The sequence below is a fragment of the Scyliorhinus torazame genome, chromosome 3, assembly GCF_047496885.1.
Source record: "Scyliorhinus torazame isolate Kashiwa2021f chromosome 3, sScyTor2.1, whole genome shotgun sequence".
NCBI classification, from domain to species: Eukaryota; Metazoa; Chordata; class Chondrichthyes; order Carcharhiniformes; family Scyliorhinidae; genus Scyliorhinus; species Scyliorhinus torazame.
Genome location: NC_092709.1, coordinates 210,966,671 through 210,980,226, shown reverse-complemented (window position 1 = coordinate 210,980,226; position 13,556 = coordinate 210,966,671). Strand labels below are relative to the sequence as shown.

At 49.2% G+C, this 13,556-nt stretch overlaps 1 protein-coding gene across 1 annotated transcript in view; it reads left to right on the top strand.

The window, feature by feature from the left end:
* The window catches only part of LOC140408932 (zeta-sarcoglycan), a 780,044-nt gene that overhangs the window by 77,547 nt on the left and 688,941 nt on the right, over positions 1-13,556 (top strand). The gene's annotated exons all lie outside the window — the stretch shown is intronic.

Genomic DNA, 13,556 nt, shown 5'->3' with positions numbered 1-13,556 from the left:
TGCTGTATTGTCTTTTGGATGAGAGATTCAACGGAAACACTGTCCTCCCTCTCAGGTGGAATGAAAAAATTGCCAGGGCTCTATTTTGAAGAAGATCAGGCAAATTATATTTGTTGTCCTGGCCAAAATTTGTGGGGTATTTCAGTGTGCAAGTTGGCTGCCTTGTTTTTTTCCTCCATTAAAATAGTGATTAAACTTCACAAAGCACTTCATCAGCTGTAAGTGAGGCACAGTTGTGAGAGTTGCTATATACATGCAAGTTTCGAAGTTAATTTACTACTAGACATTGAATAATCTTATGCATATTTAAATCCCTCTCAGATTTTGTTACCTGCCCCAATGTAGTGTTGCAAAAGTGTGGTTTGATGCCTGCAGCTTTTCATGTTGTGATGTGAGCTGAACCATTGTGATGATGTACCAGGCATTTCTCGACCATTCAGGAGACAGTCGCTGGTTGTCATTGTAGACTTGCCTTGTGCCTACTATAAACCAGTCATGGAATAGGCCTTAAAAGTCAATGCAATTGATGAAAACATGAAAAGTTACAGGTGACAAAAAAAAAAATGTTTTTATATATTACTCTTTCCAGAATGTCTTTATGCCATTGAGTTTTCAGAGGCAGACGGAATTTGCAGAGAGAGGCGGGGGCAATTTTATTTTTGAAATATTTGTTATTCGTGATTTTCAAATTTTATTGCCAACTTTACAGGGCAGATATGGCTAAAACATGTATTTACAGTCATTTATTTACATTGTGGTTCAGGCAGTAATTTGCCATCATACTGTCTCTTGCGATTGTTTTCTCTTCTACCTTTCCCGGGTTCTTCTTGGGTGCATTACCAACCTCCCCCGCCCCCCCCCCCCCCCCCCCCCCCCCACCCCACTTCCTTTTTCTCTTCCTTAATCCGTGTCTTGTCCCATGTTTCCCTCCGCTCCCCCCTCCCTAATTTATTGGTTGCTGGCTACGAACAGATCTTGAAACAAGTTGGTGAACTGCTTCCACATCCTGTGAAAGTCTTCTTACAACCCATAGATGGCAAGCATTATCTTCTCCAGCTTGGGAAATTCCGCCAGTTGGATAGCCATTTTAAAGCCTTGGGTGGTGCTGTTGATTCGCAGGAGATAATTAAGGTCATGGAAAGATTTAACCAAGATGATGACTGATGATAACAACTTATATTTATACAGTACCTTTAATGTGAAAAACATCCCAAGGTGCTTCAGGAGCATGATAAAACAGTGACATGTTAGAAACGTCGTAAATGTGAGTAATACTAGGTAATTTAGCTCTTCAAACCTGCTCCGTCATTCAATATAATTATGGCTGATCCTCCATCTCAACGCCATACACCCACACTTTCTCATGTCCTTTGACACCTTTGAGTTCAAGAAATCTATCTATTTCCGTCTTAAATATATTCAGTGACTTGGCCTCCAGAGCCTTCTGTGGTAGGGAATTCCACATGTTCACCATTGTCTGAGTGAAGAAGTTTCTCCTCATCTCAATTCTAAATGGTCTACCTTGTATTCTGAGACTGTAACCCCTTGTTCTCAAGCCACATAAGAGGATATTTGGTCAGTTGACCAAATGCCTGATCAAAGAGGTTAAGGATTGTCTTATCGGAAAATAAGGTGAGGTAGAACGGCAGAGCTTGGGGCCTAGGCAACTGAAAGCACAGCCACCATTGGTGCAGCAATCAAAATTTGAAATGCATGAGAGGCCAATATTAGAAGGTGTTTCAAAGGGTTGTGAGACTAACTAGATTATTGAGATATGGAGAGCACTTGGAAACGTTTGAAAACAAAGATAAGAATTTTTTTTTAAAAATGTTGCATGACTAAGAGACATTGCGGATCAGGGAGAACCGGAATGTTGTTGTGATTTAAGATATCAGCAGTACAGTTTTGGGAGTTGCATCCGGGGTGGTGGTGTGGGGGGAGGTGGTGATGTGGGAGGGGTGGGGGGGTGAGCGGGAGGGGGGTCGAGAGATTGGAATCCATTTAACAAATGGCGTCCCAATCACTTCCTGCACTGAGTTGTTCCGGCGAGCAGAAAATGGGACTAAGTGCAGCCTTGGCAGGGCATTCCCTGCTGAGACCCCGAATTGAATCAGAGTCATGATAGCAGTAAGACGTCTTACAACACCCGGTTAAAGTCGAATAGGTTTGTTTTGAATCACTAGCTTTCGGAGCACTGCTCCTTCCTCAGGTGAATGAAGAGGTTGGTTCCAGAAACATATATATACACAAAGTCAAAAATGCAAGACAATACTTTGAATGCGAGTCTTTGCAGGTGATTAAGTCTTTACAGATCCAGATGGAGCAGGTCAAAGAGGTGTGAATTGTCTCAAGCCAGGACAGTTGGTAGGATTTTGCAAGCCCAGGCCAGATGGTGGGAGGGTGAACGTAATGCGACATGAATCCAAGGTCTCGGTTGAGGCCGTACTCATGTGTGCGGAACTTGGCTATAAGTTTCTGCTTGGCGATTCTGCGTTGTCGTGCGTCCTGAAGGCCACCTTGGAGAATGCTTACCCGGAGATCAGAGGCTGAATGCCCTTGACTGCTGAAGTGTTCCCCGACTGGAAGGGAACATTCCTGCCTGGCGATTTGTTGCACGATGTCCGTTCATCCGTTGTCGCAGCGTCTGCATGGCCTCGCCAATGTACCATGCCTCGGGACATCCTTTCCTGCAGCCTTTGAGGTAGACAACGTTGGCCGAGTCGCACGAGAATGAACCACGTACTTGGTGGGTGGTGTTCTCACATGTAATGGTGGTGTACCCATGTCGATGATCTGGCACGTCTTGCAGAGATTGCCATGGCAGGGTTGTGTGGTGTCGTGGTCGCTGTTCTGAAGGCTGGATAGTTTGCTGCAAACAATGGTTTGTTTGAGGTTGTGTGGTTGTTTGAAAGCAAGTAGTGGGGGTGTGGGGGTGTGGGGATGACCTTGGCAAGGTGTTTATCTTCATTGGTGACGTGTTGAAGGCTGCAAAGAAGATGTCGTAGTTTCTCCGCTCCCCCGAAAGGAAGTGCTACGAAAGCTAGTGATTTTCAACAAACCTGTTGGACTTTCACCTGGTGTTGTAAGACTTCTTACTGTGCTCACTCCAGTCCAACGCCGGCATCTCCACGTCAGTCATGATAGATAGCGTGGTGTTTCTCAACACTGTGAGCACCTGGAAACACAGGCTAAAAGCACTCGTCGCTGGACTCTGTTCCAATTTGGTTAGATTGTGCCCCAAGTCGTCAGTACTGCAGCTAGGATGTAATCCGAATCCACAGCTTTTACTGTATCCAGTTCCTTCACATATCTAATTCAAGCTGTATCCCAGTTGAATCAAATATCTTGTCAATTGCTCAATCTGCTTCTGTTGTTCTTCTTTCATATTTGATACTTTAGAATTTTTATTGGTGGCATCCTTACAAGTTAATATATGTTAAAAGTAGCCAAAGCCCCAAGACTGCCTAATAGATGTGTTAATGTGGCCTTTTACCAACCTGAATTACCAGTTCTGCATTGCCAGAGCTTTCGTCTTTCAATGAAACGTTAAAACTATGGCCCAATCTATCCTCTCAGGTGGCCATAAAAGGTCCTATGGCATTAATCAAAAAACAATCAAACTTTTATTTACTGGCCCTTTTTCTGATGACACAATCCTCAGTTCTCTAATAAAGTGGTTTCTTTAAAAAGTGGTGCAAGTGAACCATTTCCAAGCCTTCATACCTTAGTTCATGCTGTACAGTAAAGCTCTACCCTTTGACCTTCCTGGCATCTCAAGACTATTTCCAGTGTAGCTCTTCAAATAATAGGATCATAGAAGTCCTTAAATTACATTAAAGCTACAGTCAATATGGAGCTCTGAAGAACGTACTGACATAGTGGACAAAATTTTCCTCCACACTCCATCGGCAGCGGAGTTACCAGTGAGGCGGGGAATCCAGCTTGTGACGCCATTCTGTTTCTGATGCTGTGGCCCCCTGTTGTCGTTGGGATTGAGGTTTGCGCCCGTCACCAGTGGGAAGGTGCAAATGGGTCACTAAGACCCACTTAGCGGGCTGGACATCATATTCTCCAGGTCCACATGATTCTCCAGGCCCCTGGAATCATGTGGGGTGAGAATCACTATTGATGTGACAAACATGGCCCTGATGCAATGGGCATCACTGTGGGCCAAGGAGGTAACTCTTTAAGGGTCCCTATAGTCCATCCGAGGGCAACTCCCGAGCTCACTCCCCTCCCCACAATGCAAGACCTGTCCACCCCACCCCCACCAGATGTCTTTCCCCCATCGCACCCCCACCAGAGACCCCCTAAATAAAGAGAGCCCCCCCCCCCAGAATAGTGACCACTGTCAGGAAGTCACCCCCCCCCCCCCCCACCCCCCGCAGAAGAGAACCCCTCTCAGGAAGTTCCCCTCCAGAAGAGAGACCCCTCTAAGGAAGATCCCCAGAAGAGAGACTCCCCTAAGGAAGCCCCCCAGAAGAGAGACCCCTTTCAGGAAGCCCCCCAGAAGAGAGACCTCTTTTTTAGTAAGCCCCCTGAATAGAGACCCCTCTCAGGAAGTCCCCCCCCAGAAGAGTGACCCCTCTCACGAAGTACTGCCGATGTTTTGCCGGCTGCGGAAATGGTGTTGCGTACCCGTCCACCCCCACCCCACAGCCCACCTCCTGGTAACCCCTCCACTACTCCCCCCAGCCCTGGCAGAGGCCCCCTGGCCAGCGGCACCACTGTCATCAAAGTATGGCGGTGCTGGATACTGTCCGTACGCCCTCTTCCTCTCTCAGCAGCCACCAGGCTAGGTTCACAATTTGTGAGAGCACACGTGGACCATGCTGTTGGGAACTTGGTCCGGTGGAAAGTCGCGGGTGGGCCTGCTAATGGTATGCGAACGGTGTTTCAACTAAGTGCGGAGTGCGTCGCATTGACGCCGTTTTCGGAAAGGCGGAACTATTCTTACGGTTTTGACGTTGGGAGCTATTCTCTGTCCGATCGCACTCCCTAATTTTGGCATCGGCCAACAGAGAATCCAGCCCGAGAAGTCTATGCTTAAGAAAGAACATCCTCACTAAAATCTGCCAATTGCTGCAGCCACGACTACAGCATCAGAACAGGGCCAGGGCAGCATTTCCAATGGCTGTGAAGGTGATCCTGTTCTGTTTCATGCTCCTTCTTGGCTAGCACAGGTGATAGTTGCAACAATTCCCAGCTTGCCTGCCACCTGTTGCAAGAGTGAGGTTCCTATGTTCATTCTCTCTTGCCCGAGAGGAGCAGGTAAAAAGAACATGTAGCTTTGTGAAGATCACAGACTTCCTAATGGTGCAGGGTGCCAGGGATTACATGCATATCACTATGTGGGCACCATGTGTCAACTCTGAGGTGTACCACACCTGAAGGAGATACCACTTCCTCAATGTACAGCCGATGAGTCTATGCAGCATATCATACAGGACAGTGCCTGCTTTTCTGGCAGCAGTCGTCATGCCGTGGGCAGCACGGTAGCATAGTGGTGAGCACAATTGCTTCACAGCTCCAGGGTCCCAGGAACGATTCCCGGCTTGGGTCACTGTCTGTGCGGAGTCTGCACGTTCCCCCCGTGTCTGCGTGGGTTTCCTCCGGGTGCTCTGGTTTCCTCCCACAGTCCAAAGATGTGCAGGTTAGGTGGATTGGCCATGCTAAATTGCCCTTAGTGTCCAAAATTGCCCTTAGTGTTGGATGGGGTGACTGGGTGGTGGGGATGGGCTAGAGGTGTGGGCTTGGGTGGGGTGCTCTTTCCAAGAGAAGGTGCAGACTCGATGGGCCGAATGGCCTCCTTCTGCACTGTAAATTCTATGATTCTCTGGTGCCTTAGTTTTGCAGCAATTAGCTGTGCAACAGCAAGGCAGAGACCTGTGGTGGGAGAATGAATACCAGCCTGAGAAGAGGAGCAAAATCATGCTCCATGAGCCATTGTTACCTTAGCAACCCTAGATTGCTGGATTGTTGTGATACACTGCAAGCCCCTGTGAGCACTGATACTCAAAGCTGCGCATGCATTACATAACTCAGTCACTGGGTGACCTCTGAAGAAGCCTGAAACTCGCCTGGACGGCAGCTAGTCCCGGAGGTCGGCACATCTTCCGACCTTCCACCCCCTTGGGAGTTCCTAGCTCGACCTGATGTACCGGAGCATCTGTGTGATGAGCACCAGATAGAGTCCCAGGAGCCTCTTCACAAAAGTGGCCACCCGAGGTGAGAGTGTCTGGGATGGTTGAGGGTGTTGGAGACAGCTACGATGGAAAATCAATGTCATCATCAGACTCTAAGCCCCAGGGTGTCCTGGGTCTCAGGTCCTGTCCATCCTTGCCCTCCATGTTGGTATCATCCTCATTGCTGCTTGGCACCCGGGCTCTGGCTGGGGGCAGGGGGCACCAGAAAGACCCGCCCCATCACCAGTAGCTCCTGCAAGGCACAAGAGAGGACACGGTGAGGGGGGGAGAGAAAATGTGTGGGGCGGGGTGAGGTGGTTGTGTGGGGGTGAAGGGGGGGTGAAGGGTGGTGTTGTGGGGGGAGGTGGGGAGTGACACACATGTCACGGGGAGGCTCCCTGTACCACGATGTTGTGCTCAGTTTGATCATCCTCCCTGCAGTCCCCCTTCCTGCCCACACAGGGATCAAGAATCTCAAATCTGTTGGACAGGGACAAGGGCTGAGGCTCCTGCGTTCCTACAGCTTTGATCCCTCTACCTACCTCACTCGCAATCTACTGTCCTAATTCTACTGGCCTAATTTAAGTTCGTTAGTCTGAGGGTGTGACTACCTCCTTGAACATACTGTCCAGTTACCTCTCCCCCTCCCTGATGTGTTGCCGTGTTCGAAGCTCAGAATCCAGCTCATCAACACTGAGCTGGAGTTCCACAAGCAACCGACACTTACTACAGATGTGGTCACGAGGAACTACAATGGGGTCCACTAGCTCCCACATCATGCAAGAAAAACACACCACTTGACCCTCCATGCAGTCGTGCCTGGTCCCCACAGCTTCTACTGCCTCTGGATATACATCAGCTGTTCTTCCAAGAGTATTAAATGTGAAAATTAGTGTGGCACAATATGCTTGTGTGAAGTGGCTGTCATGGTTGAATAGCTGGCAATGTCTGCAAGTTGTGAAATGTGGATGCAAGACTTGTAGTGGTATAGCCATGACTATAAACGTGAGGTATAAATCATGATGATGAATTGAGTGGTGTTTAAGACTAGTGTTGCAGTTGGTTGGGTGTGCAATTTGAAGACACTTTCAATGACTCTGATCACTCGTATAAGGTTATTCTTTGTGGCATAGTATTCAGATCCTCGGGATTGACTCCCGGCATTGACTGTCACAGCTATCTAGTTCCATTGCCGTTTGTCTAGCCCCCACCATGGGTAGATCACATTGTTCTGCCTTCTCTTCTAAAGCATCAAATGCAGCATAAGAGACCTCAAAGTATGTTTCCTGCCCTGGTGTGCTACAATTCGCTCTCCCTCTGACGCAGACTCTCTTCCACAAGCAGTTCCAGCATCTGTTCCAGCCAAAATGCACCTGCCCTTTAAAAGGTGCAGGCTGACTTAAGTTGTGCTAACCTTGCACTAACTTGAGCCTCCTGGTGAGGCACAGAGCCACTCAACAATGCATTTGCATTGGTTGCATGCAATAATCATGCAAAGTAACAGGCAGCATGTAGTTTGTGTTCTGCCTGCACTGCAAACAATGAACATTACAATTCCTACGCCTTTTTGAGACTTGAATTTTGCCTTGAGCACTAATCCTGCTCTCCGAAAGGGTAAGGATTTTCTCTGTTTGCTATTTGTAGTAAAATGGTAAATGTGTTATTCATGCATCCTTTACTTTCTGCATACTGTTTGCCTCCTGCTGTGTTGTTTCTGGAAAATCAATCCACTTTGGCAACTTTTCATCCTCTTCCTTAATAAAACAGATGTGCAGTAACTACTTAATAATGCTATTTCTTTGTCCACAATGACAGAACAAATTGAGAAGCGAATTATTTTCAGACCACTTCTTGAAACTAATCTTAGTTTCATTTGTGCGGGGATTGACATTTAAATATCTTGGTACATTTTGTCAATCTGGGAAGCTATTTCAAGAATACCTTTCAACTCAATAATCATTTTGCATTTTCTTCAAATAAATTCAGCAAAATCACTGCTTAAGTGATTAATTTTGGATAATGTTATCTTCAGATACAGCTTCAACATTGCACAATCTCTCTGCGAGATTAGTTACTTTTATTCCAATATTACAATGAACTATACTAACACTGAATTCTGAAGGCTCCAACTGTCAGCAGAGCAGTTATTTTCATTTTGTATTACTATTATTCACAAACTTCTTAAGACTTACTTTCGTTTTATTTTGATGGAGAACACTTCAATTAAATAAGGTTAAAATCTTTAATTTGTAGAGGTCACCTACTGACTAATCTTGAAATGTAAGTCTCTACAGTCTAGACTAGTCATAACTGTCATGATATTCAAACACACACATCATGATGGACACACTAACAGGCAAATCAGAGTACACAACACCACAACCAATCACAGACAAGAACACCAACCACATAAAAAGCACGAGCACGACACCTGGAGGTCAGTAGGTCTGGGGAGAAGGAAGCATGAAAGAGCTGTTGAAACACCACAAGCAGGGAGCCCCCCACGTGCAGAGTGCAAAGACCAAGTTGTAAATAGCAAGTTTAAATAAACAAGTGTTGTACCATATGCAACTGTGTTGGCTCTTCTGTGTGTTAGAACACCCAACACCACATGGTACAGGAGTGGATCGATACCTGCCTACCAACCTGCCATTCTGGACATGGACCACACCGGCAAACCGCAGCCGATGCAAGTCACGGGGAACCTAGGCACCAACTGGAAGCTCTACAGGCAGCGATTTGACCTGTACATCCGTGCCACCGAAAAACAGAATGTCTCGGATGATTCGAAGATTGCAATGCTCCTCTTCTACGCAGGCCCCCACCCAAATGATGTCTTTAATTCACTGGTGTTCGAGGAAGGCGAAAACCAGGCCAAATATGACACGGTCATCCTCAAAATGGACCAGCACTTTCAAACTGAAGTAAACGAAACTTTCGAAAGATACATCTTTCAGCAACGCCTGCAAGGTAAGGAGGAGCTTTTTCAACCCTTTTTGACGCACCTCCGGATTCTAGCGCAGTCCTGCGGTTACGGCACCACCACAGAGTCCATGATCAGGGACCAGATTGTTTTTGGCGTTGCCTCCAGTGGCCTACGCCAGCAGCTTCTTAAAATAAAGAGCCTCACCTTAGCGTCTGCTGTGGAAGCCTGTGTCCTCCATGAAAATGCGACCTGCCGTTTTGCCCGATTTCAGGCGTCCGAGTTGGCACGGAGGGGGTCCCCAGCCGTCGAATCGGCAAGCCAGGCCGCCCACGACGTTGAACGCATCCAGGCCGTCGATTTCTTCCCGCCCCACGGCCCGGACGACAGCGGCCGCTTCCCGCGCTTTTCGCGGTCTCCCGCGCAGGTGCGCGCCAAGAATAACGGCCACAACGAGGGACGCACTGCGCAGGCGCGCCCACCGCAAGATCGCACTGCGCATGCGCAGTGGCGCAACGAACGCCGTGACGTCATGACGTGCAGCAAGTGTGGAGGTCTACACTTAAAAGGGCAATGTCCTGCAAAATACCAACAGTGCAACAGATGTGCCATGATAGGCCACTACGCAGCCCGCTGTCGTGCGGCTCAACCCATGGATCCGGCGCATCCTCGACAACCTCGCACACGAGTCAGGACCGTCCAGCCCACGCATCAAGACTTCCAGTTAAGTGATGCAGATGACCAGGATGACTTCAGAGTTGCCGTCATTGATGTCAACAAGGTCAATGCCATCAATCCAGACGATGAGTGGTGTGCCACCCTGACGGTCAACCGATCGCGCGTCGCCTTCCGTCTGGACACCGGCGCATCCGCCAACCTGATTGCTTACTCTGCAGTCCAGGCCATGAAGGTCAAACCACTCATCACACCATCCCGGCTTCAAATGGTTGACTATAACGGGAACGTTATCCCGTCCGTAGGATCTTGCCAGCTACAGGTGACTCACAAGAGGTACACGGCCACACTCCCCTTCGAAGTTGTGGGCTCATCAAAGGACTCGTTACTGGGCGCACAAGCGTGTAAGGTCCTTCACCTGGTACAGCGCATCATGTCTCTCTCTCCAGATGAGATATCCGACTTCCCGGATGCTGAGTTCCACGCGAATCTCCATTCCCTCCTCGCTCACAACCAGGAGGTTTTTGAAGGCATGGGGACATTGCCACACACGTACAAGATTCGACTCAGACCGGACGCCATCCCTGTCGTTCACGCACCTCGCAGGGTTCCTGCGCCTCTCAAAGACCGCCTCAAGGCACAACTGCAGATTCTTCAGGACCAAGGGGTCCTATCCAAGGTCACGGAGCCCACGCCATGGGTCAGCTCCATGGTCTGTGTAAAGAAGCCCTCTGGCGAGCTCCGTATATGTATAGATCCAAAAGATCTGAACAACAACATCATGCGGGAACACTATCCCATCCCAAAACGAGAAGACCTCACCAGCGAGATGGCGCGAGCCAACATATTCACTAAATTGGATGCGTCCAAAGGATTCTGGCAGATCCAACTGGACCCGGCCAGCCGAAGACTATGCACATTCAACACCCCTTTTGGCAGATTCTGCTACAACCGGATGCCATTCGGCATCATTTCGGCATCTGAAGTATTCCACCGCATTATGGAGCAGATGATGGAAGGCATCGAAGGGGTACGTGTATATGTGGACGATATCATCATTTGGTCCACCACTCCGCAGGAACACATGCATCGTCTTCGACGTGTCTTCACCCGCATACGGCAAAATGGCCTGCGTCTCAACCGTGCGAAGTGTGCTTTCGGCCAGACGGAGCTGAAATTCCTCGGGGACCACATCTCAAGGTCCGGGGTCCGTCCCGATGCAGACAAGGTTAGCGCCATCACAGCCATGCCACGACCGGCTGACAAGAAGGCTGTCTTAAGATTCCTGGGCATGGTCAACTTCCTTGGGAAGTTCATTCCCAACCTGGCTTCTCATACAACAAACATGCGCCATCTCGTAAAAAAATCGACGGAATTCAACTGGCACCAGTCGCATCAGCAGGAATGGGAGGAGCTCAAGCACAAACTGGTCACGGCACCAGTGCTGGCCTTCTTTGACGCGACTCGCCCTACAAAGATCTCAACAGACGCCAGCCAATCTGGTATTGGAGCGGTACTCCTGCAAAAAGACAGCACGTCATCATGGGCCCCGGTTGCGTATGCCTCACGAGCCATGACCCCTACCGAACAGCGCTACGCGCAAATCGAAAAAGAATGCCTGGGCTTGTTAACTGGACTGGACAAGTTCCACGACTATGTGTATGGCCTGCCACGATTCACGGTCGAAACTGACCACCGCCCCCTGGTCAACATCATTAACAAAGACCTGAACGACATGACTCCTCGCCTCCAGCGCATCTTACTCAAACTCAGGAGGTACGATTTTGAACTGATCTACACTCCGGGGAAGGAACTCATAGTGGCGGACACTCTTTCCCGAGCAGTGAGCACACCACCAGATGCGGAGGGGTTCGTGCGTCAAATTGAGGCACACGTGACTCTGACAGCAGCAAATATGCCAGCTGATGATCCTTGTCTGGCCCACATACGCGCAGAGACGGCGACTGACCCTCTGCTGCAGCGAGTGATGCGCCACATGACGGAAGGGTGGCTAAAAGGGCAGTGCCCCCAGTTTTACAATGTGCGAGATGATCTCACCAATATAGACGGGGTCCTTATGAAATCGCATAGGATCGTCATTCCACACAGTGTGCGCCAGATGATTCTTCGTCAACTACACGAAGGCCACTTGGGTGTCGAAAAATGCAGACGAAGGGCCCGGGCGGCGGTATATTGGCCGGGTATTAATGAAGACATAGCCAACATGGTGCTCAACTGCACAACCTGTCAGAGGTTTCAGCCGGCGCAACCTCCGGAAACACTTCTACCACACGAGATGGTGACGTCCCCCTGGGCGAAGGTGGGTGTTGACCTATTTCACGCGCTCGGCAGAGATTACATTGTTATTATAGACTACTTCTCAAACTACCCGGAAGTCATGCCTCTCCATGATCTGACGTCGTCCGCAGTCATTGGGGCCTGCAAGGAAACGTTTGCTCGCCATGGCATTCCAAGGACTGTCATGTCAGACAATGGACCTTGTTTTGCCAGCCGTGAATGGTCGTCCTTTGCCGCAGCATATGGTTTCACTCATGTGACATCCAGCCCTCTGCATCCACAATCGAACGGGAAGGCTGAAAAGGGTGTCCACATCGCAAAGCGGCTCCTGTGCAAGGCGGCTGATGCCGGATCGGACTTTAACCTTGCCTTGCTGGCCTATCGATCGGCCCCGTTATCCACGGGCCTCTCGCCAGCGCAGCTACTAATGGGTCGCTCCCTCAGGACGACGGTACCTTCCGTCCTGGCACCGACAACAGACCATGAGGCGGTTCTTCGGGACATGCAACTGCAGCGTGATCGCCAGAAAGGTCGGTACGACACACGAGCGACGGACCTGCCCCCCCTGTCCTCCGGAGACAAAGTACGCGTCCATCAACCGTATGGTGGCTGGTCAGCACCGGCCGAAGTCCTCCGACAAGTGGCTCCCCGCTCGTTCCTGGTTCGCATGCCGGATGGTTCCGTGCGTCGCCGCAATCGGCGCGCCCTTCGCCGACTTCCACGTTCACAGCCACACAACACGCCAGATCCTCAACAGGCTTCCGAGGATGACTTTGTGGAGCTGCCGCACATCACGCCCTTTCCATCGCCACCCATGGCCATGCCTGCACAGCAGCCGGTGGTTCTTGATCCACCCTTAAGGCGGTCAACCCGAATTCGTCGCAAACCCATTAGAATGGACTTATAATACAGTTCATATGTTTAATAAGTTGGACAATTTTACATGATAACCTGTTGTTGTTTATCGTTCCAGATGTCGTCTGACTGGACAACTGTTCAAAATTTTTTTTCTTCTTCTCTCGTTCGCATTTCTGTTATGTTATGGTACAACTGGATTCATGTGACGCACTCGACATCGCCCCATGTACATAGTTCCGTCATAGACACATGCTGCACACGACACACACACACTCTTAGATGCACTCACGTCACGATCATATTTATTACCACGTAGGCACATATCTTTGTAAAAAGGGGGGATGTCATGATATTCAAACACACACATCATGATGGACACACTAACAGGCAAATCAGAGTACACAACACCACAACCAATCACAGACAAGAACACCAACCACATAAAAAGCACGAGCACGACACCTGGAGGTCAGTAGGTCTGGGGAGAAGGAAGCATGAAAGAGCTGTTGAAACACCACAAGCAGGGAGCCCCCCACGTGCAGAGTGCAAAGACCAAGTTGTAAATAGCAAGTTTAAATAAACAAGTGTTGTACCATATGCAACTGTGTTGGCTCTTC